Source organism: Perca fluviatilis, chromosome 1 (genome assembly GCF_010015445.1).
Source record: "Perca fluviatilis chromosome 1, GENO_Pfluv_1.0, whole genome shotgun sequence".
In the NCBI taxonomy this organism is placed as follows: Eukaryota; Metazoa; Chordata; class Actinopteri; order Perciformes; family Percidae; genus Perca; species Perca fluviatilis.
In genome coordinates, this window is record NC_053112.1 from 4,105,129 (window position 1) to 4,131,065 (window position 25,937).

The 25,937-nt window shown below is 41.2% G+C and overlaps 1 protein-coding gene and 1 pseudogene across 1 annotated transcript in view; both read right to left on the reverse strand.

The window, feature by feature from the left end:
* Positions 1-25,937, reverse strand: part of LOC120568386 (NACHT, LRR and PYD domains-containing protein 12-like) — a 251,224-nt gene that overhangs the window by 127,838 nt on the left and 97,449 nt on the right. The gene's annotated exons all lie outside the window — the stretch shown is intronic.
* Positions 111-25,937, reverse strand: part of LOC120562984 — a 28,909-nt pseudogene continuing 3,082 nt past the window's right edge.

Below are 25,937 nucleotides of genomic sequence, written 5' to 3' on the forward strand. Positions count from 1 at the left end.
TGAACTAGTCCATATAGCTGCCGGGTCATATTTTCATAAAAAACAGAATCGTCAGTAAATGTTTGATTTTCTTGTGATGTGAATAAAATACAACACATTGCTGATCAGACTGATATACAGTAATTATCATTTTATTATAGGGTGGATCTTCCCTTCAACATATTTGTAGGGACCCTTTGCTACTCACAAACGTCCACTACGATTGCTGGGTGGATAATTTAACTATTTAAGACGGGTGCACTATGTGAGCCAATGTCAAACATCGCCAGTAAGCATTTATTTTACACTTAGGCAGTTTCCCATACATAGAGTCCATTTATATGTGTAAACATCAAAACACAAACACATTAATTCCACTTTCCTTCTCATACCATATTGCACGGTCAAATGTGCATGCTCCCTTCTCCTGCCACCACCTGTGCCCAATTGGACATTGATTAAATCACCTCTGGCCCAGCCAAATGGACAGCGCCCTGGCTACCCCTGGTGGCGGGAGGTTTAACAGCAACAAATAATAAACATAAACCCAAATGGCTCTCACAATATTCATACACTGTGAACAAACAGCAGAGAAATGATCACTTTATATTTCTTTCTCTTCATTACTGAATCAAAAACGTTCAACTTAATACATTCATTATAATCAGAATAAAAGTGATTTAACAAGCCTTTCTTTACAGAATCACAGAAACATCATCTCATTTTAACAATCCTCAGATTAAACCCAAACTGTTAATAATTTTTCTTGCTACACTGTTTTTTAATACAGACATCAGATGAGATTAAAAGCTCAATGAGACAGACAGAAAGCCATCTCATCATTTCCTTTATTTATGTATTTAAAAGTTTAAACTGCTGCAGAGGACGCAAACATCTGCAACTAATTTTTAATGTGCCACTTTTGATCTTTAGTCTTCAGTGTTTCTCTCCATGTTGAATATTTCTGTATTTGTGGATCTGCTTCCTCCTGCTGTTCACTCTGCAGGCTGACACCCTGATTGGCTGCCAGCTGGAAGCAAACCCATCAAAACCAATGGAGAGCAGCTTTCTGAAGCAAACATTCAACTAAAGTAAGAGATGGTTTACCCCAACTCGAAAGTTATTTCCTGTCTGTGTGCCTCTTTAGGAGACTAGCGGCAGGTCCTGAGTTGATTGATTCCAACGTTAGAAGTGAACGTGAACACAGATTATGAGCGTTTCTTTCACGCCGTAATCACCAAAGTAAATATTGGAGCCACCCTTCAACAAGCTGCATATCTCCAGAACATTCTGACACAAAAATGTTATGTTTGAGACAGACACATAATGAGAAAATTAACTTTGTCTGAGAAAAATTACTTAACTATACAAATAACTTTTCATCCATCCACACGATGTTCACTACACTTTCAAACGAGGCCACGCCCTTTAGGAGACAGGAAGTGGGTACCGTTTCAGACCATTGGCGCTGTGTGTGATGAGCTATCTTTAGTTAGAGATAATCTTTGCTCAAGTTTTTAAACAAATGTAGTAAAAAGTTTCACAGAAGTGCCCCAAAAACCTGAAAGGAAAGATATTTAAAGGTATTTCAAACCACAGCCGTGCAGTGAGTCATCCTATTTGGTAAAACTTTATAATAACCATTGCTAAAAAATGATAATTTGATAGTTAACTAAACTGAAGGTAACACTAATTATTAGTAAACATTATAAATCATTTCATTGTTTGTTGACAGTAAAATAACTATTAACTAAAGTTTAACTATCAATTAACCATTAATTAGTGGCAGTTATTATAAAGTGTATGTATTAGTGACTCCTTTAATGTGTTGTTCTCTTATAATTTTGAGTTTGATTTACAAAGAGATTGTGTGTGTTGGTCAGCAGTGTGAGTATTTCTGTGCACAGGAGACTCTCCGTCCTACAGAGAACACAGAGACACTGAACCATGCAACCCAAACCCAAACCTAAATCCAGGATAAAGAGGTTCAGTGAATTTGGTGTTGAAGGTGTATAGGTGGGTCAGCGTGTCAGAGGAGACTCTGTAGAAGGACAGAATGCCAGCAGGACAGTCCACATACACTCCTACTCTATCAGAGACAGAGGATGAGGAGAGGTGTGTTTCTCTGTTATTGTGCCAGACAGAGTAACCACCATCAGAGCAGAACAGATTCCAGGACTGATCATTATCTCCAAACCTGCAGTCTTCACTGTATCATCTCCTCCTGATTCCTCTGTAACTCACTGATATATAAACCCTTCTTCTCCTCTTGACCTCCCAGTAACAGCGACCAGTCAGACCATCTCTACACAGCAGCTGACATCAGTGGTCAAACCTCTCTGGATGATCAGGATATAGCTGCTTCTCATTCACCCATATCACCTTGCTGTTGTTGTCAGACAGTTTGAGGTATCTGTTCACTGTGTTTGTGTCCACTGTGAGTTCACAGGAATCTGATGGAGAGAAGGAGACACAACACAGCAGCTGTTTATCATCTAACACACCTGATGGTTTATTTGTTGCTTTATTAACAGACTGACTGTTAATTAGATCAAAACTACACAATGAGGCATATCTTTGGATTATCTTTCAAACGAGAATAGAATGCAGATACACAAGCTTTAAATTCAACTTCCTTCTGTTTTAAATGTTTCTATGTAAAGAAAAAAACAGTTCATTATAATCACATCTTATTATTCATCTAGATCTACATTTTAGTGATCACATAAAAGCTGTAACCAAGTTATCTTTCTGGCATCTCAAAAACAGCGAGAAGTGATGTGTCCAAAACATGATCTAGAAAATATCATTCACGCTTTTATTTCTTGTAGGGTAGACTACTAATGCACTTCTGACTGGTGTTCCCAAGAAGTTCATAAAACAGTTGCAGCTCATTAAAATGCTGCTGCTAGAATTCTGACCAACATCAAGACGAGAGAGCACATTTCTCCAATTCTGAAACCTCTGCACTGGCTTCCGGTTACATTTAGAATCAATTTCAAGGCCCTACTTATTGCCTATATCTACTTATTGTTTATCAATGGTCTGGGCCTAAAACATATTGCTGATTTGTTTACTGAGTATGAACCTGAGAGGTCTCTGGTCCTGGTCAGTTGGTGGTGCCTAGAGTACTATCCAAGAGTGGTGAAATGGCTTTTAGCCATTATGTTGCCCACTGCTGGAATCAGCTTCCACTGGATCTAGGGCATGTGCCAACTGTAACCATTTTTAAATCTAAGTTAAAGACAGTTCTCTTCTCCAGAGCTTTTATTTTGTCTCATTTGATGGTACTTTTAATTACTTTATTAATTTTGTTTTAAACTTTGTTGTACCTCTATAAAATGTGTCTGTACTTTCATGTATCTCATATATATATATACACTCACCTAAAGGATCATTAGGAACACCCTACTAAGACCGTGTTTGAACCCCTTTCGCCTTCAGAACTGCCTTAATTCTTTGTGGCATTGATTCAACAAGGTGCTGGACGCATTCTTTAGAAATGTTGGCCCATATTGAGAGGATAGCATCTTGCAGTTGATGGAGATTTTTGGGATGCACATCCAGGGCACGAAGCTCCCGTTCCACCACATCCCAAAGATGTTTTATTGGGTTGAGATCTGGTGACTGTGGGGGCCATTTTAGTACAGTGAACTCATTATCATGTTCAAGAAACCAATTTGAAATGATTCAAGCTTTGTGACATGGTGCATTATCCTGCTGGAAGTAGCCATCAGAGGATGGGTACACGGTGGTCATAAAAGGATGGACAATGTCAGAAACAATGCTCAGGTAGGCTGTGGCATTTAAACAATGCCCAATTAGTACTAAGCGGCCTAAAGTGTGCCAAGAAAACATCCCCCACACCATTACACCACCACCACCAGCCTGCCCAGAGGTAACAAGGCATGACGGATCCATGTTCTCATTCTGTTTACGCCAAATTCTGACTCTACCATCTGAATGTCTTAACAGAAATCGAGACTCCACAGACCAGGCAACATTTTTACAGTCTTCAACTGTCAGATTTTGGTGAGCTCGTGCAAATTGTAGCCTCATTTTCCTATTTTTAGTGGAGATGAGTGGTACCCGGTGGGGTCTTCTGCTGGTGTAGCCAATCCGCCTCAAGGTTGTTCGTGTTGTAGGTTCACAAATGCTTTGCTGCATACCTCAGTTGTAACGAGTGGTTATTTGAGTTAAAGTTGATCTTCTATCAGCTGGAATCAGCCAGCCCATTCTCCTCTGACCTCTAGCATCAACAAGGCATATTCACCCCCCAGGACTGCAGCATCCTGGATGTTTTTCCTTTTTCAGCCCATTCTTTGTAAACCCTAGAAATGGTTGTGGGTGAGAATCCCAGTAACTGAGCAGACCAGCCCGTCTGGCACCAACAACCATGCCATGCTCAAAGATGCTTAGATCACCTTTCTTTCCCATTCTGACATTCAGTTTGGAGTTCAGGAGATTGTCTAGACCTGGACCACACCCCTAAATGCATTGAAGCAGCTGCCGTGTGATTGGTTGATTAGATAATTGCATTAACGAGAAATCTTACAGGTGTTCCTAATAATCCTTTAGGTGAATGTATATATATATATATATATATATATATATATATATATATATAAATATATACATATTTGCCTGTAAAGCACTTTGAATGACCTTTGTATCTATTTCAACCTCCCTGAATGATGCAATCCTTCAACCTATCCTCGAGACATTATGTCAACAAAGTCATGTGACTGACCTTAGAAGGTTTGGTCGCCGTCTATAACAGCATCCAGTTGGCCACGCCTCTTCCTCTTTGCTTTACTCGCCTCATCCGAGACCAGGTAAGTTGTGTATTAAGTTGCAATATTTTGGACTCTGCTGTTGTCAAACCATCACTTGTGCAGGCGCCTTGTGTCCCTTAGGATTGTGTGTGGTGTTTTCCCTTTTTTGCATTTCATAACAGAGAGTTGTTGCACGGTGTACAAAGAGCATCTATCAGGATTGATTGTGGGTGCATGTCGGAGGGTAGCGCGGACACGCGCCTTACACTGCGAACGGGCGCGCGCGCCACACGGAGAAAAAGTGAGAGAACAAAAAAAAGAGACTGCGTGCGTCCAGAGGATAATCAGTTGAGCTTGCATGTGTGTGTCTTTGAGAACTGTAAGTCCCATAACTTATGTTGTCAGTTCATTTATGTTAATGATAAATCCTCCAAGTACGCTAAAGTTAGCCATGGCGTTCCTCAAGGCTCAGTGCTTGGACCAATTCTATTCTCCTTATATATGCTTCCTCTAGGCAATATTATTTGGCAACACTCAATTAACGTTCTCTGTTATGCGGATGACACCCAATTATACTTGTCAATCAAACCAGACGAAACCAGTCAGCTAGCTAAATTTCAAGCGTGCATTAAAGATATAAAATCCTGGATGACCTATAATTTGCTGATGTTAAACCATAACAAAACTGAAGTTATTGTACTGGGACCTAAACACCTCAGAACCGCATTATCTAAAGACATAGCTACTCTGGCCTCCAGCACTTCTGTCAGAAATTTAGGAGTTATTTTTGATCAGGATATATCCTGTAATGCCAATCTAAAACAAACCTCAAGAACAGCCTTTTTTCATCTTCGTAACATTGCCAAAATTAGGAATATCCTGTCTCAAAACGACGCTGAAAAACTAGTACATGCATTTGTTACGTCCAGGCTGGACTATTGTAATTCCCTACTGTCAGGTTGCTTAAATAAGTCCCTTAAGACTCTCCAGCTGATCCAGAATGCTGCAGCGCGTGTTCTCACAAGAACTACGAGAAGAGATCATATTTCTCCTGTATTAGCTTCTCTGCACTGGCTTCCTGTTGAATCCAGGATTGAGTTTAAAATCCTTCTCTTGACCTACAAAGCTCTAAATGGTCTAGCACCATCATATCTAGAAGAGCTCCTAATACCCTATTGTCCCACTAGAGCACTGCGCTCCCAGAATGCAGAGTTACTGGTGGTACCTAGAGTCTCTAAAAGTAGAATGGGAGCCAGAGCCTTCAGTTATCAGGCTCCTCTCCTATGGAACCAGCTCCCGATCTGGGTTCGGGGGGCAGAAACTGTAATCGCTTTCAAGAATGAACTTAAAACTCTTCTATTTGATAAAGCTTATAGTTAGGGAGTGAGGAGTTGCAGTGTTTACCTAACCGGCCCACCTGCTTTTCTTCATAATTGTTAGATTAATAATACATAACAAAGTAGAGGGAGGCAGGGCAGCCAAGCCCGATCCGGCAGGGGGAGAGTTCTAAGCCCGAAAAAGCTACCTCTCCTTATGACCTGTCTCTCTTAGTTACCTGTTATAGTTACGCTGTTATAGTTCTAGACTGCCGGGGGACTTCCTTCCTTTGACACACTGAGCTACTCTCTCCTCTCCCTTTCTATTACTATTACTATTTGTTTGTATCCCGTCCCAGAAATGCTTGTTACTAATCCTAGCTTCTGGGGAGTTTACTCCCCGGAGTCCTTATGTTTTTTCCCCCAGCATATTTCCTTGGAGAACGTTGGCACCAAGATCCTGGTTCCAGCTGTCGCCGTGGTCCTGCTGCACTCCCTGCTGAGCTCAGCGGTGCCCTGCAATGTCATGCTGCGTCCTGCTGAACCCTGCTGCTTCCGGCGGAACCCTGCTGCTTCCTGCTGAACCCTGCAGCTTCCCGCTACATCCATCCTTGCTCTGCGGGGCCACGCTACATCCTGTAACACCCTGCAGCGCCCTGATATGACATGAACTACTACAACTACCATTGAAGTCACTGTTCCATTATTAATGTGACTACTATTGCCACTGTTCATCACACCCCCAACCGGCTCATCAGACACCTGGGTCTGTCCGAGGTTTCTTCCCAAGAGGGAGTTTTTCCTCGCCACTGTCGCACTGCTTGCTCTTGAGGGACTTATTGTAATTGTTGGGGCTTTGTAAATTATAGAGTGTGGTCTAGACCTACTCTATCTGTAAATTGTCTCGAGATAACTTATGTTATGATTTGATACTATAAATAAAATTGAATTGAAAATTGAATTCAAGCCTGTTGTTGTATTGGTCTATAGTTCTTGCAAATTTAAGTACGTTAGCGGGTAATTTCGATGTTTGAGTTATTCATCTGTTAGCTAGTTTGCGCGTGGCTGTTGATTTATAATGCAGATTGTTGGAAACCCTTGCTCATGTTTGTATTTAGCTACATTAATGTATTATTATTGTATTGTATTATGCTGCAGTAGTTACATTGCATTGATATAGTGTGATTAATAGTGGGTTTGTTGTTGTTGTTTGCTAGCCTATATGTATACTTCCTATGCATTGTGTATGGTAGCCTTCACAATGTTATATAAGTCTTTGAAGAACCACACACAAACACACAGCCATAGCAGAGCTACCCACACCCATGTTTGTACTGTTGCTTTATGTAATAAAGCGTCAAAAGAGATAAGTTGTCTCCGTCCGTGTTTTAACAGACACACCTGGGGCAAAGTTGGAAACCAGAATCAGCTAGAATACAGTCCTAAACTATGTCCTCAGTAACACACGGTTTGTGTTTTTCTTTGTTTTACTAGCGCCACTGTTGCTTGCAGTTTCGGATAAGTGCTGTGTGTAAGTGCTTGTACGGTTTGTTCAGGTTGTTTTTTCTCTACAGGAGTAAAAACCATAAATTGATTTGAGTTCATTCCTGTTGGCTTGCTGTCCGCAGCGAGTGGGGTGAGTGTTGACAAGTGTTTGGCCTGTCCCTCTCACCAAGGGTGTTTACCCAGGCCATGTCTTCTCTTCTACAGTCAGCGATGAAAGTCCTTCCTTATTTGGACGACAGGTGATTTGTGCTCTGTCTCCCAGCCAAGTTGCAGAGGACACGAGGATACTTGTCTCACACGTCCAGTCCCTGTGTTTCTTCACAGTGAATGTGAAGAAAAGCAACCTCGAGCCGAGGCAGCACACAGTCTTTGTGGGGCTTTGCCTGAATTCCGGCATAATGTTGGCATCTCTCACTGCTCAGAGGGTGCTGTCCATCCTGACCCTCCTGGACTGATTCCAGCTGGGCAGGCAGTTGGAGTTGGTTAAATATTTGAGGCTGCTGTGCTTGATTTTGGCTACAGTGGCTGTTGTTCCCAGGGCCTTCTGAGAGCTCGGCCACTGCAGAGATGGCTGAATGCCTTCAAACTCCACCCAAAGTGGGACAGGCATGTGTCGTACATGCCTTCAAGCTCTGCGTCCGTGGTGGGACCGGAAGCTTTTGCTCCATGGAGTCACACTCGGGAACATTCCTTCACGATGGGCTGTGGTAACAATGGATGCCTCCCTGACCGGTTGGGGAGCAGTCTGGGAGGCAGGATGGTGCTAGGTATGTGGGAACCCCCTTGGGGGGGAGCACACATCAATGTTTTGGAGTTGAGGGCGGTTCACCTTTCTCTGAAAGCTTTTCTCTCTTTTATTCAGGACAGGCATGTCCTGGTGAGAACAGACAGTTCCTCCACTGTGTAACGTGAATCACCAGGTCTCTGTGCTGCCTCCAGGTCGCACAGGAACTCCTGTTTTGGGCTTTTCGGCATGTGGCTTTGCTAAAAGCGATGTACATTCCGGGAGTTGTGAACCGGGCGGCGGATCTCCTGTCCAGGACTGGTCCTCCCCCAGGAGAGTGGAGACTCCATCCAGAAGTTGTAGCCCTCCTATGGACTCGGTTCGGCATGGCACAGACCGATCTGTTAGCATCAGCAGAGACTACCCACTGCAGGATGTGGTTCTCCCTGTTCTCTCTGCTTCCCCAGGTTCAAACAGGGTCGCCATAGGCCATTACAAGGTGCTGTTGATGGCTTCTCAATGGCCAAGGAGGCAATGGTTTCCGGCGCTCCTTATCTTGGTTTACAGAGAGCCTTGGGCTCTGCCAGTCAGGGCGGACCTGCTTTCTCAGGTGGAGGGGCAGATATGGCACCCGAAGCTGGCTGTCTTGCAGCTCTGGGCTTGGCCCCTTCTAAATCCCTCTCTCAGGGGCTAGATGAGGTGGTCCTGCACACTATAGCTAATGCCAGGGCTCGCTCCACTTGTTCTAACTATGTCCAGAAGTGGAGGGTGTTCTCGAGATGGTGTCAAAGTAGATGGGAGGATTCAGCCACTTGCTCCGTCCAACTTGTTCTCCACTTCCTTCAGTCACTTCTGGGCTCAGGGAGGGGAGCAAGCACTATTAAGGTGTACACTTCTGCTGTATCACTCTTCCATGAGGCTGTGGGTGGTGTTACAGTGGGGAGACATCCCTTGGTGTCACAATTCATTAAAGGGGCATGTAGACTGCATCCATACAGGTCCCCCAGGTCTCCTTCATGGAAGTTACCCTTGGTGCTGAGGGCCTTGACTCAAGCTCCTTATGAACCCATAAAACAGGCTACCCTTAGGTTTCTGTCTCACAAAATGGCTTTTGGGTGGAGTCCTCTGTTCCTCGCGACCCTGATGGTACTTGTCATCCAAGGTAAGACCGTGGTGATGGTCTGAGTGAGATCGAAATAGATTGTAAGTTATGACTATAACTATGTGTCTATGAGACCGAACAATGACCGTCACCATCTCTTGTCGCTCAGAACGGGCTGAGGCGTTCCAGGCAAGAGGAAGAGGCGTGGCCAACTGGATACTCTTATGGATGGTGGACAAGCCTCCTAAGGTCAGTCACCTGACTTTGTTGACATAATATCTCGAGGATAGGTTGAAGGATTGGATCATTCAAGGTAAGACAGTGGTGACGGTCATCATTTGGTCTAATAGATCCATAGATATAGTCATAATTGACGGTATGAGAAGGTGCTTTATTAATAAACTTGCCCTTGCCCTTACATGAAGGTAATAGTAAAATCAGTCTCCTGCATTTGGCCACAAGTTCTGATCATCACATCTTATTTCTTCTTTTTCGGCTGAAATTAGCTGTTTGGAATTATCACTTTATTTTGTTGTAAATATTCTGCTAAGATGTTCTTTATATTTTAATATTGTTACTGCAGAAATGCACCATCATTCTGTTTTGAATGTATTTTTAAAGGGTTGATAGAATGCAAAACCGATTTTACCCTGTCATAGTTGAATAACGACAGTTCGGTGGGTAAATAGGACATACATATAAGCTCAAAATCCCATTGACACCCCTTTACTATGAAAATCTCATAATTTGAAACTGCTGCTGAAAACGGGCGAATCCCAACAAAGCTGAGTTGCTTACGAAAGCATCTCAAGATCCGGAACCTTAAGAGAACAGTCACGCCCCAACATTTACATAGGCTACACAACTGACCTGAGATCAGGTAGTTTTCTGAATCTAGCTAGGTCACGCAGATCTCTGCTATTCCATTACAAAATTCACTTCTGAAACTTTTTTATGCGAGAAATCAACCATATAAAGCTCAAATATGGGCCGCTTTACGAAAATGGATGGCTAATTGCAAATTTTCCCCGACTGTGTGTCGGAGTTTAGTGCCGGTGTTGGTGCTGCCTGGGTTGCTACATCGCCGCCCTGACCGCAGTGTCAGCGAGCTTGTTACGCCTGCAATCTTCTACCACAGCCCGCAGGTTCCTCCTCCAGGTAGCCTCCTCCTAACTCTGACATTCACAAAAATACATTCAATTGAAATCCAAAATCGGACAAGTGTTAGCTAAGCTTTGTAAGACCTTGAGGAATCTGTAATATTCATGCCGTGACGAAATTCAAACTGTAAATATACTTTAGTTATGCGAAAGTGAGCAAGCTGCGGTATTTAAAATCAAATCGGACAAAACGGTTAGCTTTATAAGACATTGGGGAATGATGTTGTATAAGTGGCGTGACGAAATTCAAACTGTAAATATAATTTAGTTATGGCGACAGTGTAGCTAGCTAGCTGCGGTATTTCCCCATTGTAATGAATGGGATATATAGCAAGCAGCTGCTCGTCCTACAAAGACACCTCGCATTCATAAAAATGCCTTAAAATCAAATCGGACACAACGGTTAGCTTTATAAGACATTGGGGAATATAAGTGGTGTGACGAAATTCAAACTGTAAATATAATTTAGTTATGGCGAAAGTGTAGCTAGCTAGCTGCGGTATTTCCCCATTGTAATGAATGGGACATATAGCAAGCAGCTGCTTGTCCTACAAAGACGCCTCGCGTTTCATAAAAATGCCTTAAAATCAAATCGGACAAAACGGTTAGCTTTATAAGACATTGGGGAATGATGTTATATAAGTGGCATGACGAAATTCAAACCGTAAATGTATTATTTATAGATATAGTTATGCCGGCAGCTGGCCGCGGAGCCCCGTATGCAGTATCTACAAAGGGTGACTTTGCCCTGGGTATGGAGCCCAGCAGGCTGTCGCTTTCTCGTCAGACTGTGTGGAGCTCCTAAAGTCCGACACGTCTTACCAAATTTGCAATTAGCCATACATTTTTGTAAAACGGCCCATATTTGAGCTTTATATAGTTGTTTTCTCGCTTAAAAAAGTCTCAGAAGTGAATTTGGTAATAAAACATTGCAGTGTCTGGAATATGAGATTCTGCTGCTTCTGTAATGTATGTGTATTGGGGATTCGCCCAACCAATCAGCGCGGCGTCTCTAATATGGGTATGTGTAAGTCGCTCAACCAATCACCGCGCAACTAGTCTAAATATTCATGACCATACCATATTTGGAAGAAAAGCTCTTGTTACAAATAGGGCCAAAACACAGGGATGCATAAGGGCCAATAAAATATCAACCAGGCCATTTTCAGCCCAACCAATGTTACATACCCCATTAGGAGACCATAAGGAACAGTGTGAAATAACCTATATAATCATTCTACCACCCCTTTAATAAAGTGTTGAAAACAGTGTGTAACAACCAGACATAACTATTAACTAGCCACAGTACATAGTAGTATAGTAAATAGAGAAGTGATATACACTCAATATCATGGACCAGCATCTCAGAAGTTCATGGTCGCTCAGGTAGCAACGATGAAATCAAGACACAGACTCAACAGTTATGTTTAAAAAGGTAAGAAAAAATGTATTCTTTCATCTTTCAGTTATCTTATTTTTCAAGCTAGTTTGGCTTATTCTTGACAAACATGCATTATGTCATACACTTAACAAGGAAATATTAATTTAGTTATTTATCTATTCATATTCAGTATTAAATCATTTCACTATATATTAACTTTCCTACAGTTTAATCTGTTTTACAAAGTTCTGGTAACCAGGGGTTACAAGTGTCTTAGCATTTGAAAAATGTGCTGCAGAAATAAAGTGTTCTGCTTGTGGTGGAGTCTGCATGAGAAGAGTTCAAGGATTTTGGAGCATGTGGTCATTGACTGCATTTTGTGTTAAAACAATGAAAAATGATCCACAGTTTGTGACTGTTTCTCTATGTGAATAGTTTTGACAATGTGACTTCTGTTTTAACTGATGCTTGTTAGCAATCAAATAAAATACTAACACAATACTAATCCTACTGTAAGTTGTTGTTTTTATTAATCAAAGTGAAAGCACACTCACACTTCCTCAAACCAGGTTTCAGCCACTGCTCTCCAGCATGTTCCAGCCTGGAGGAAGAAACAAAGTCAGAAGTTTCCTGATCTCTCATCCACATAATTGAGATGTCCTAAAAGTGCTCCAATAAGAATGTAACTCATTAATAGGAGTTGAGTCTCAGGGGGGACGAGATTCTCAGCACATCAGTTACTGTCTTCACTGTTATGACCAGGGCTGCTGGTGCACACTGTTAACCAAGAGTGAGCTCTGCTGTCTGTTCATACCTTAGAGTGTCCAGTCTCCAATGTGGATCCTCCCGTCTAGCTGAAAGCAGCTTCACTCCCGAGTCTCCTGGATGATTGTAGCTCAGGTCCAGCACTTTCAGATGGGAGGGGTTGGAGCTCAGAGCTGAGGCCAGAGAAGTACAGCCTTCCTCTGTGATCAGACAGCCTGAAAAACTGGACACACAAACACACAAACATTCTCACACACACACACACACACACACACACACACACACATACAGACAGCAAATGACTTGAATTTACAATAATAATAATGAATTCATTTTCATCATGTCTTTCTTTCATGTGTAAATTTCCTAATTTTAGCTAAATGCTAAATTGTGGAATTATGGAGAAAGTGCTGATCAGAGTAGTGAGACTGAATCAAAACATGGAAGTTGTGGGTCGTGAAAACACAAAAATTGGCTGAAAGATGTTGGGTATCTTTTTTATTTAACATACACTACCGGTCAAAAGTTTTAGAACACCCCAATTTTTCCAGGTTAATATTGAAATCCATGCAGTTCAATGTTGTATTGTACTCTGAAATGAAAGAATAGAACAAATGAACAATTTAAGTTAAAAAAGAAACCATGGAATCAATTTATAAACCAAAATGTATTATCAAATTTCTGACTAATCAAAGTAGCCCACTTTGGCAGATATAACAGCTGAACAAACTTGTGGCATTCTTTCTACAATGGACATCAAATATTCTTCAGAAACTTCTTCCCAACTCTGTTGAAAAAGTTCCCATAAATGTGTTTCACTTGTAGGTTGCTTTGCTTTCACTTTTCTGTCCAGTTCATCCCAAACCAGCTCAATGGGGTTTAAGTTTGGTGACTGTGCTGGCCACTCCATGTTTTTTAAGCTTACCATCTTGTTCTTTTTTCCTAAGGTAGTTCTGGCATAGCTTGGACTTAAGTTTTGGGTCATCATCTTGCTGTAGGATGAACCCCTGACCACCTAGGTGCATATCAGAGGGTACTGCATGGTGCTGCAAAATCCTGTGGTAGCCATTTTGGTTCAGGGTGCCTTTCACTCTGTACAAATCACCGATCCTGGATCCAGCAAAACAGCCCCAGACCATCATGCTTCCTCCTCCATGTTTGACAGTTGATGTCACACAATGAGGAACCATCCTTTCGCCTACTCGACGGCGTACAAAAATCCTGCATGATGAACCAAAGATTTAAAATTTTGATTCATGAGTCCATAGCACCTTCTTCCAGTCTTCAGTAGTACATTGACTATATTTCTTGGCCCAGGCAAGACTCTTTTTCTTATTCTGACGTCTTAGCAATGGCTTTCTTGCTGCAACTCGACCTATCAAACCTGCAGCTCGAAGTCTTCTCTTTCCAGTTGAAACTGAGACCTGCTTATTACGACCACTATTAAGCTGTGCTTGAAGCTGTTGTCCTGTGAGCCGCCTATCACGCAAGCTGTTGACTCTCAGAAACTTGTCTACAGATTCTGTTGTGGCTTTGGGTCTGCCAGACCGCTTCCTGTCAGAGTTTCCTCCAGTTTCTAAGTGCCTTTTGATGGTGAAGAATACTGTACTCACTGACACCTTGACTTTCTTCGCAATTTAACTGCAGGAAAGACCAACATTCTTAAGTGTTATGATGGTCTGTCTCTCTTCCATTGTTAATTGCCTTTTTCCCGCCATTTTTGTAGCAACACACTACTTTCTGCAGTACAATACTGTTCAAATAATGCTCACAAGGGTACGGTATCACAGTGTGTTCCAACAATACTTTTATACAAACAGAGGGGGATGTAAGTAATCCAGACAAGTTGGAACACCTGTGGGAATTGGAATCACCAACTTTCAAAGCTTGATCAACCTCCATTGCTGCAGAACAGCTTTACGTTGTTTACCTGTTTCATGTTCCCTGAAAAAGGCCTTTTTGTAAAATACTGAAATGTACATTATTTTTCAGTTTTGGGTAACCTTACTTTTGTTTAACCTCAGGCAGTTCACCACTTACCTTTGTACCATTTCAAGCTTTTCATTGGATTTGAACTGCTAAAGTTTCAATAAAAAACAAAAACAATTGGGGTGTTCTAAAACTTTTGACCAGTAGTGTATATTAACTTGTATATCAAGCAACATTTAAATGGTTATTTCTTTAACAGAAACTGAATTCTGACCTGAGAGTCTCCAGTTTACAGCATTGATTCTTTAGTCCAGCAGAGAGCAGCTTTCCTCCTGAATCCTTTAGGTCATTGTTACTCAGGTCCAGCTCTCTCAGACTAGAGTATTTGGAGCTGAGAACTGAGGAAAGAGCTTCACAGCTTCTCTCTGAGAGATTACAGCCACTCAGCCTCAATATTTTGGACAGAACATATGTTAAAAACATTTCTATCTTTATTTGATATTACTCACACTTATATTTAGATAGCAGCTACTTTAATAAAATAAAGTGGTTAACTGTCTAAAGAAACATGAAAACAGTGTGAAAGATCTAGTTCCCCCTTTCCAGGTTTATTATTCCTGACCTGAGAGTCTCCAGTTTACAGTGTGGACTCCTCACTCCAGTAGAAAGCAGTTTTCCTCCTAAATCCTTTAGGTTGTTGTTACTCAGGTCCAGCTCTCTCAGATTAAAGGACTTGGAGCTGAGAACTGAGGACAGAGCTTCACAGCTGCTCTCTGACAGGTTACAGCCACTCAGCCTAAAAAATATATACAGAACACATGTAAAAAAACTAAATGTATTTGATATTAATTACATTTATATTTAGGTAGGCATTACTATTATCATAAAGTAAAGAGGTTAACTGAAGAAAAATTAAAACACTGTGTGACCGATATGGTTCACCCTTTACAGGTTTATTATTCCTGACCTGAGAGTCTCCAGTTTACAGTGTGGAAGCTCGAGTCCAGCAGAAAGCAGCTTCCCTCCTGTATCTGTGAGATTGTTGTTACTCAGGTCCAGCTCTCTCAGACGGGAGGACTCTGAGCTGAGAACTGAGGACAGAGCTTTACAGCTTCTCTCTGACAGACCACAGCCACTCAGCCTAAATATATGAACAGAACATAAATGAAAACATATTTATCTGTATTTGATGTGACTTACACTTATATTAAGGTAGCTACCAGGAAAAGAAGGATGACAACACCTTGTGAAAGACTTGGGTCACCCTTTTCTCATTCATTTTATTATCACCACCTAGTCAACCGGCTGTTTCCTGTACTCTCTCAAAGAAGCGACAGTGACCCATCTCCAAAAACAGCCACACTCACCCTGCCTGAAGTTAACAACAACAGACCTGTCTCTCTTCTTCTGTTTTCTTCAAAACACTCAAATGTGCCATCTTCAACCAACTCTCTTCCTATCTCCACCAGAGCAACCTTCTTGATCCCAACAAGTTTTGTTTCAAGGCAGGCCACTCAACTAAAACTGCCCTCATTTCTGTCTCTGAGCAGCTTGAAACTGCTAGAGCAGCCTCTCTCCCCTCTGTGGTTATCGTTCTGGACCATTCTGCTGCATTTGAAACAGTGAACCACCAGAACCTCATTTTCACCCTTCAGGATCTGTGTCTCAGTTTCGGCACACTCTGCTCACATCTTACCTTAAAGACCGCACCTACCGGGTAACTTTGAGAGAATCTGTACCATAACCCTCCACTCACAATGGGATCCTTCAAGGTTCTGTCCTGGGCCCCCTCCTCTTCTCTCTGTACACCAACTTTTTCACTCACATGGCTTTTTTTCTACAACAACTATGCAGATGACACCTGATTAATTCTCTCTTTTCCCCAGTCTGAAACACAAGTACCAGCAAGTATCTGTCACTGTCTGACTTACATCTCTCATTGAATGTCCACACACAAGACTGAGCTGCTTTTCCTTCCAGGGAAGGGCTCTTCCACCCAGATCGACAACTCTGTGGTAGTCCCCACCAGGACTGCTAGGAACCTGAGTGTGACCCTCAGTTTCTGGTTCAGGCTCTTGCCATTGGTCAATATGCTTGCTGCTCCTTCACCGTGAAGGACACCTATAGTCACTCAACGTAATCCAGACTTTTTGCTGTCCTGCCTCCTAAATGGTGGAACAAGCTCCTCCTTGACATCAGGACAGCCGAAAGTCTACACATCCTCCATTGCAGGCTAAAAACACATCTCTTCCAACTGCACCTAAGAAGATGGTGCTTTTATAAAGGAAATTGCACGTACATGTTGTATTTTAGCTTATTTGGAGCTAATGTACTTCTATGTGATTCTTGCTTTTCTTAGTTTTATCTACATGGATCACTGCACTTGAACGTCACTGTAATTCACTTTGGATAAAAACAGCTAAATAAAATGTAATACAATGGATCACCCTTCAAAGCTTTATTATTCCTTACCTGAGAGTCTCCAGTTTACAGTGTGGACTCTTCAGTGCCGTAGAAAGCAACTTCACTTCTGATCTGTATTTGAAATGACTTTCTGTACACATCTACAACAAATAACATTTCTACGGTTGTCCAGACTGAGTTAATGATTCAAACAACAAATCTATGTCTTGGATTGTGTATATTACTGGAGACAGGAAACTATTAAAGGACATTTCAAAAAATGTAGTCACATCTGTTGGATCACAATCATTCACACTAATTAATTTCAACCTCAAATAAACTACAAAGTGGCAGATGATTTTTTTCTTCATTTGGCTGCTTTAATCTGTGGAGATACAATGAAGCTGAAAAAAACAATTTGCAGGTTTTTCAATTGATCAACTTATCAATTTGTTGACTAAATCTTGACAATCAGTTGACTAAAAGATTATTTAGTTGAGAATAACCCTACATATCTGATATAGTTAGTATCTTCAGTAATCGGTGCACTTACAGAGCTTTTTTGGAGGCTTTGACTACTGGCAGCAGTCTCAGAAGAGCCTCATCTGAAGCAGAGTATTTCTTCAGGTCAAACACGTCCAGATTGTTTCCTGATGACAGTAAAATGAAGCCCAGAGCTGACCACTGAGCAGGAGACAGATTATCTGTGGAGAGACTTCCTGAACTCAGGTACTGTTGGATCTCCTCCACTAGGGAATGCTCATTCAGTTCATTCAGACAGTGGAACAGATTGATGCTTTTCTCTGGAGACAGATTCTCACTGATCTTCTTCTTGATATAGTTGACTGTTTCCTGGTTGGTCTGTGAGCTACTTCCTGTCTGAGCCAGCAGGTCTTTGAGAAGATCCTGATTGGTCTGCAGAGAAAGACCCAGGAGGAAGCGAAGGAACAAGTCCAGGTGGCCGATTGGACTCTGTAAGGCCTTGTCAATAGCAAACCTGTGGACCTCTGTCGTTGATGTTCTGCTGAAAACTTCCCACACTTTTTTGAAGATACTTTGCCCGAACATAACATTCTTGTTTCTGTTAATGACTTCGCTCTCTACATGAAGAGCAGCCAGAAACTCTTGAACACTCAGATGGATGAAGCTAAACATCTTTTTTTATCATCCTTCCTTCCACGTTGCTCTTTGAAGATCTCTGTGAACACTCCTGAGCACACTGAGGCTCAACTGACATCAATGCCACTCTTTTCTAGATCTTTCTCGTAGAAGATCAGGTTGCCCTTTTCCAGCTGATGGTAAGCCAGTTTTGCTAATGACTCAATGTACTGAATGCACTCTTCTGGGTCATACTTCTCTTTTTGTCTGATGAATCTGAAACACCAGGAATTCTGTGTACATCTCAGTCAGGGTCTTGGGCAGCTCTCCTCCCTCTCTGGTTTTCATCACTTCCTCCAGAACTGTAGCAGTGATCCAGCAGAAGACTGGGATGTGGCACATAATGTGGAGAGCTTCGTGTTGTCTTGATGTGGGAGATGATTCTGCTTGCCCGCTCCTGATCTGTGAATCTCTTTCTAAAGTACTCCTCCTTCTGTGGGTCAGTGAACCCTCTGACCTCAGTCATGATGTCTACAAAATCAGAATGGATCTGATTGGCTGCTGCAGGTCGTGTGGTTATCCAGATGCGAGCAGAGGGAAGAAGTTTCTTCTTAATGAGGTTTGTCAGCAGCTCGTCCACTGAGGTCGGCACTGTCACATCAATTTTAACTGTCTGGTTTTTATTGGTGGAGCAGTCCAGATCAAGGCGGCTCTATCCAGTCCATCCAAAACAAACAGAAGTTTGAATTCCGCCCCTGTCATAGTTGGTGTTTCCTGATGACTGCAGAGCTGTAAAAATGTGATTAAGAGCTTCTTCCTTGATGTCTCTGGTCTCCCAGATACATTCATGAATGAGCTCTGCCAAACACCACTTTTCCCTTCTTTAAATTCAGCTGGCGGAAGGTGAAGGGGAAAATGAGATGCACATCTTGATTGGCTCTTCCTTCAGCCCAGTCCAACACAAACTTGTGCACAAGAAATGTTTTTCCAATTCCTGCGATTCCATTGGTCAGTACTGTTCTTATGGGTCTCTTTTTACAGAAGGGTGTTTGAACATGTCACAAGGTGTTATTTGTCTCTGTATCTGTTGGCTTCACTGTCTCAATCTGCCTGACCTCATGCTGTGTGTTGATGTGTACGTCACCAGTAGCTTTGATGTACAGATCTGTGTAGATATCATCCAGAGGTTGCCCATCTTTGTTCTGTGCCCAACCCTCTTGTGCGCACACAAAAACTCATTTTGGAGGTTTGGCCGAAGCTTTTGTTGATAATATGAGATGTGTGCGTGGTGGCTTTGGTACTGGAACAATCCCGTCTGTGTTGAAACAAAAATAGAAAATATAAAGTATGATGATGTTTGTCTACAGATTCTGAATCAGTACACACATACTCTTTTACTAAATAATTGGCTTACTGAGAATAACCATCTACTCAAATATCTTACCTTTTAAATAACATAAAATGTAGCCATCTAAAATATCATTATGGTCAACCAAACATATTTTTATACAGTCAGTAATGTCTCTGTGTTATTTTGGGCAGAGCATTGAAATGATGCTTGCATTGATTCACCATCAGCTGCTTGAAACCAGCTGATGATAGCAACTTCAATTTATATTCAAGCATGTGCACAGCACTGCCTTTTAATCTCACACTACTCACTGATACCATCATAACAATTTTACTGAAGTTTCATTATCGTCATTTTGAACAACGAATGATCAGAACTAGCGCATAAAAAACAATCTGGGGCGGTGGCCCACAAAGAGCCTGGGTCTGTCCGACGTTTCTGGCTAACAGGACGTTTTGTCCTCACCACTGATGCACCAAAATACTTGCACGCGGGAAATGTTTGGGTCTTTATGAAATTATCTGTAAAGTGTCTTGAGATAACTCTTGTAATGATTTGATACTATAAATACAATTGAATGAATTCATCCTGTCAACGCCACTTTGTATGATACAGATGGAAAGTCTGTTGGAGAAAGCCTATTTGGTTTCACCTCAAGTGCTTGTTCCCAACACATATATATAAATTAATTCAATTCAATTCAATTTTATTTATAGTATCAAATCATAACCGAGTTATCTCGAGACCTTACAGATAGAGTAGGTCTAGACCACACTCTATAAATTCCAAAACCCCAACAATTACAGTAATTCCCTCAAGTGCAAGCATTAGCAGTGGCTATTGCGCGACAGTGGCAAGGAAAAACTCCCTTTAGGAAGAAACCTGCGGCAAGCCGAACTCTGTTAGGCAGTGTCTGACAGGGCCGGTTGGAGTGTAATGAACAGTGGCAAATAATAGTCACATTAAAGATAATGGAACAGTGACTTGCGAAGGTCATCGTGGAAGTTCATGTCATAGCAGGGGTTAAGGTTGGGTTAAACTTGAGGAAGCTGTGAAGTTGCTCATCGCTGTACAACACAGTTTATGGCTGATCCTCGGTTAGCTCAACACTGAGCCACCTACTCCAAGTGGCTTTTATTATTACCAATTTGAACCGATTTTAATTAGCAACACACTTGACAAACAAATCACTTTTTCATCACCACTGGCATCCACTGAAACAGAGATAAATAATGTGATTATTACTGTTTTACTTGATTGATCCAATGAGCATTACAATTCACACACCTCTTTTTAGACTCACTCTGTCAAATCTAAATACTTGGCTGTTTCTCATCCTTCAGCTTCAATATGTGACGAGCATGAATTATTGTCATTTGCTCATGCATGTTATTCAGCTGATCAACAGGTAATGCTTTACTCACACTGTGGTTTATGATTGTTCATATCATAATGGAATCTATAGTTGAACTCCTGTTTAGAGCTAATTATGTGATCTTAAAACAGTGGTTCCCAAAGTGAGGGTTCTAGGGGTCACTAGCAAAAATGGAGATCATTTATTTTCACTATCGTACCCAAACACAGTGTTTGTTTCCAATACCTATCCAGGTAGAAACTTCCTGCGTCCTGCGTGACATGCACTTAAACGGCTAAGCAAACGGGGACGAGGAACTACTGGATATCTGCTCATCTCCTTCATCTAAAATGTATGTTTGATGCTTTCATATGTCAACACTTTCTCATTGGCTTGGAAAGCTAAAGTTTTTCAGGTAAATTGTAGTACACCATAATTAACTTCTTGGAGAATGGAGTCACTAACCTACTTGAACTATATTTTTTCAAGCTTTAAAAGTACACTTTGTCACTCTGGGCTTCCATATTTACCAGAGAATACAGCAGTTTACCTTTGCTCTGAGAGGAGGGAGTTCCTCTGTTCTCTGAAGCCTTTCCAGCATCATTGACATTCACTGACTCTGTGTGGAAATCCATAGTAACATTTAAATTATCAGTGACGAATTACTGTCATGAACAGCAACAGCACTCACCGAAAATAATGTACTGTTACAATTAAATTAAATTAAATTAAAAGACACAGAAATACTCCTCACAGTCAGCCAACCCATTACATACAGTATGTCACTGTGATGCAAAAGCACACTTCATTCCCCAGTCTTCCGGACTGAAAATACATATTAAAAGATTGACTGACCTTCTGGTCCTGAGCTGGTGTCTGGCAGACTCTGGACCAGATCATTCCTGTTGATCTTCTCTAAAACCTTCTTGGTCACCTTTAGAGCTCCATGAAGTTGAAAGGTTTTAACCATCTCATCCACTGTGTCCTGTCTTTCTGCATTCTCCAACTTGGACACTTTGATGCTTTGGTAGCCTTCCAGGATATCCTGCTGCTGCAGAAACCATTTGAATTGCTTAAATTCATCTTCTCTTAAATCCTCCAGAGTGTTGAAAAAGGTCCACTGCCGTCATTGTGGTTTCCTGCTAAAATCAGACAGTTCTGTCAAACTGAAGTAAAACTGTAACACAAATGTCTCAGAGCAGCAACAGTTCTGATTAGAGGTCGACCGATATGGGTTTTCTCTGGCCGATGCCGATCTTTAGAAATCAGGGGTCAGCCGATGGCCGATAAATGCTGCCGATTTATTTTGGCGCGTTATTTGGTCGATATGTGCTTGTTTTAAACCTCTATTTGAAAGATAAAATGTAACACTAATAAAAAAATAAATTTATAATTACTTAAGATACACAAAAGTTCTCAACAAAAACATTTATTGAACACCAATCTTGACTTGTATACTTAAATAAAATTGTATAATGTAAAAACATATCTTGTATAAATAATGTATAAAAATATATTAAATAAACAAAACAGGTAAGAAGAAAATAAACTTTGTCAAATAAACTTAAATTAAAAAATAAGGTTTAGTGCACTGAGCATTTATCAAACTTCTGAGAACACAAATCTGCATATATATAATTTTATAAATAAAATAAAATTAACAACTTTAACAATAAAGTGACATATCATTAATCTCAACTCCTGTTTCCTCCTCCAGCAGTGTCTCTGTGGGGCTGTTCAACATCCGCTTGCTCACTAACAAGGGTCCCCTGATTTACGTTCTTCTACAGAACAAAAACTTGATTTCTTGTGCCTGACTGAAACCTGACAGCGGCAGAATGATTACACAGCTCAACGAGGCTGTACCTCCTGGGTTTGTTTACACCTGTCAATCCCACGCCCAGGTCAAGGGGAGGGGTTGCAATGCTGTACAGTTATGTAGAGTGGCCACTGTTACTGCCCCTCCTTCCAACTCATTTGAATCCATAGTTCTACAGATTAGTGGGTCAGTCCCTATTATATTAGCCACCGCTTAGCTACGCCACCCAAGTCCAACAATAATACTTCTTTAACAGATTTTTCTTCCTTCTTAACATCTTTCTGTTCCATGTCCCTAATGTCATAATTTTGGGTGATTTTAATATTCATATTGACAATACTAGCAACACTCTCACAAGGGACTTTTCCTCAGTATTGGACGAGTTTTGGGATTACAACAGCACACTGACTTTCCCACACACAACAAAGGACACACTGCTGGACCTCATATTGTTGCTCTGGCTTAAACCCTTTCAATTGTACTGCATCTGACTTGCCCATCTCGGACAATAAGTTAATTTCTTTTAATGTCAATTTACCACCATCTAAAACAAATCCACCTCGCTCCATTTAATTTCGAAACATCAAGAACATTGATCTACCTGCTTCTCTCTGTTGGAATTAACAATCTTCCCATTGACAAATCAGACAACACTGATGACCTGGTTTCACAGTACAATGATGGACTCTACAATCTCTTGGACACCCCTCTCAAAAACCCGGATTTTTTCTTTTTATGTATTCTGCCCCATGGTACACACTAGCTCACGTCAGTTAAAAGTAAAAGGACGGAGCATGCAATGTCTCAACAAATAAAGCAGACTAGTTGTACATAAGGACATGTATGACAACTAGATGCTGCACTATATGATCTTCTCTCTATAGCAAACTACAAATATATACGTATCTAATATCATCTGGCGAAGGGAACACTCAGTTTTCCATAATTAGTACAATTTGATGACCTCCGGTCACTCTCCCATCCCACCTGTATTCAATTTCTCAATGTAATAGTTTTATGTCATTTTTCAAAACTAAAGTTGAAAAAATCAATGAAATATCTGATATTGTCCAAAAATCTAAATCATCCACCTGCCAGCTTGACCCCTGCCAACCCACCTAGTTAAAACCTGTCTACCCTCCCTCTCTTTATAACTAACATCATCCAGTCATCTTTTATTTCTGGTCATGTCAAAGACCCAAATAATTATAGACTGATTTCCAACTTGCCATTTATCTCAAAAACCCTAGAGAAAACCTGTTGCTGCACAGGGCCATAATTATCTCTATTAACAATAACCTCTATGAACAGTTTCAATCTGGTTTTTGCCCTCTCCATAGCACAGAAACAGCACTAGTCAAGGTCACCAATGACCTACTGATGGGATGGCCGCTGACTCAGGTTTTCTCCACCATACTCATCCTCCTTGATTTGACTGCTGCCTTTCATACAATTTCTCACAATATCCTCTTGGACCGCCCTAGCCTCCATTGGTGTCATCAATACATCACTCAAGTGGTTCACATCCTACCTCTCTGGCCGCATTCAGTTTGTACAACTTAAAAATGTTCAATCACAACCCTCCCCAGTTACCAGTGATGTTCACGGGGGCCCCTCCTTTAAGAATTTACTTACTTCCTCTAGGTTTTATTTTCAGGAAATACAATATTCAATTTCACTCCTACGTAGATGACACCCAGCTCTACTTGTCCACCAAACCCACTTCCATACTCCCTCCGTCTTCCTTGTCTGACTGTTAAGACAAAGTTAAAAACCTGGTTCACTCATAACTTTCTCAAATTAAACAGTAGCAAAACAGAAATTCTCCTTGTTGGCTCCAAATCCACCCTAGCAAAATGTCCCAATTTCTCACTCATCATCAACAATTCCAAAGTCCCCTCTTCCACTCATGTCAAGAGCCTCGGTGTCATCCCTCGATAACACACTTTCTTTTTGAAAAAACACATCAATAATCTCACCCAGTCTGCTTGTTTTCACTTCACGCACCATACACCATCTTCATCCATCACTTACACCCAATAATACTGCTACTTTCATCTACGCTTGTCACTTCCTGTATTGATTATTGTAACACCCTCCTCTCTTTTGGTTTACCCTATAAGTCCATCTATAAACTCCAATTGGCCCAAAATTCAGCTGCCCATATTATCACCAGAACCCCAACAACTGAACACATTACTCCACTCCACTGCACTGGCTCCTTGTCCAATACCAGTATTGACTTAAATATTCTTCTTCTCTACCATCAAAGCCCTCCATAATCTCACTCCTCCATACGTTTCTGAACTCCTTCAGCCCCATGCTCCATCCAGAACACTCTGATTCAACTCTTCCTCACTGCTTTCCACTCCTTCTGCCCAGCAATGGGGTTTAGAGCCTGCAGCCATTCTGCTCATCACTTGAACTCCCACTTCCATCCGCACACATAGAGTCTCTGCCCACATTTAAAAACCTCCTCAAAACCCACCTTTCCGAAAGGCCTACCCCACATGATACACTCTCCATCAAAATAATGGATAGATTGCTTCATTTTAATTTTTTCTATCTCATTCTTTTAAATGTTTGTTTTAATTATATTTGCCTTTTAACTGTATTTGTTTGTAATTATATTTGCCTTTTTAACTGTATTTGTGCTTGTTTTAACTATAAGGTGACCTTGAGTGCTATGAAAGGCTCATAAATAAAATGTATTATTATTGTTATTATTATTATTATTAATTGTCACAAATGAACATGGGTCTCAACTTCATTAACTTTTCTTAATCCCCATTGGATTTTTCGGGATTTAAACTTTTTTTAGGGGCAGAATGCCAAAATAAGAGCCACTAAATGGCAGAAGGGTACTTTATAACAACAGTTTGAGTTTTGTCAGAGTTTATAGATGATGAAATATGCAGCAAACGAATTATATTTCAGTTTTTATATTTAAATCTACAGGAGGTTTAAGAGAAACCACAATGACTTGTCTTGATCCAGTGGTATCCTCTGAATGTTATATATGAAAAGCAACAACCACATTGTTAGGAATATGGCGCAGAACGCTGATGCGGGGAAGTGTTAAAGCTGGGACTATCTGTTGACTTGCTGAGTCTCTGCAGGCTGTCCTTTTTAAAACTTAAAGATTTGGATCCATGGACTGGTAACCGGTGGACGCAGCGGCTGGTTCAGGTTCGGAGTCTGAAATTCTGCACTAACTCCTGCCGGGCTACGGCTGCCACCAAGAAACACACGGGTGCTGTGGCGATCTGGGTACC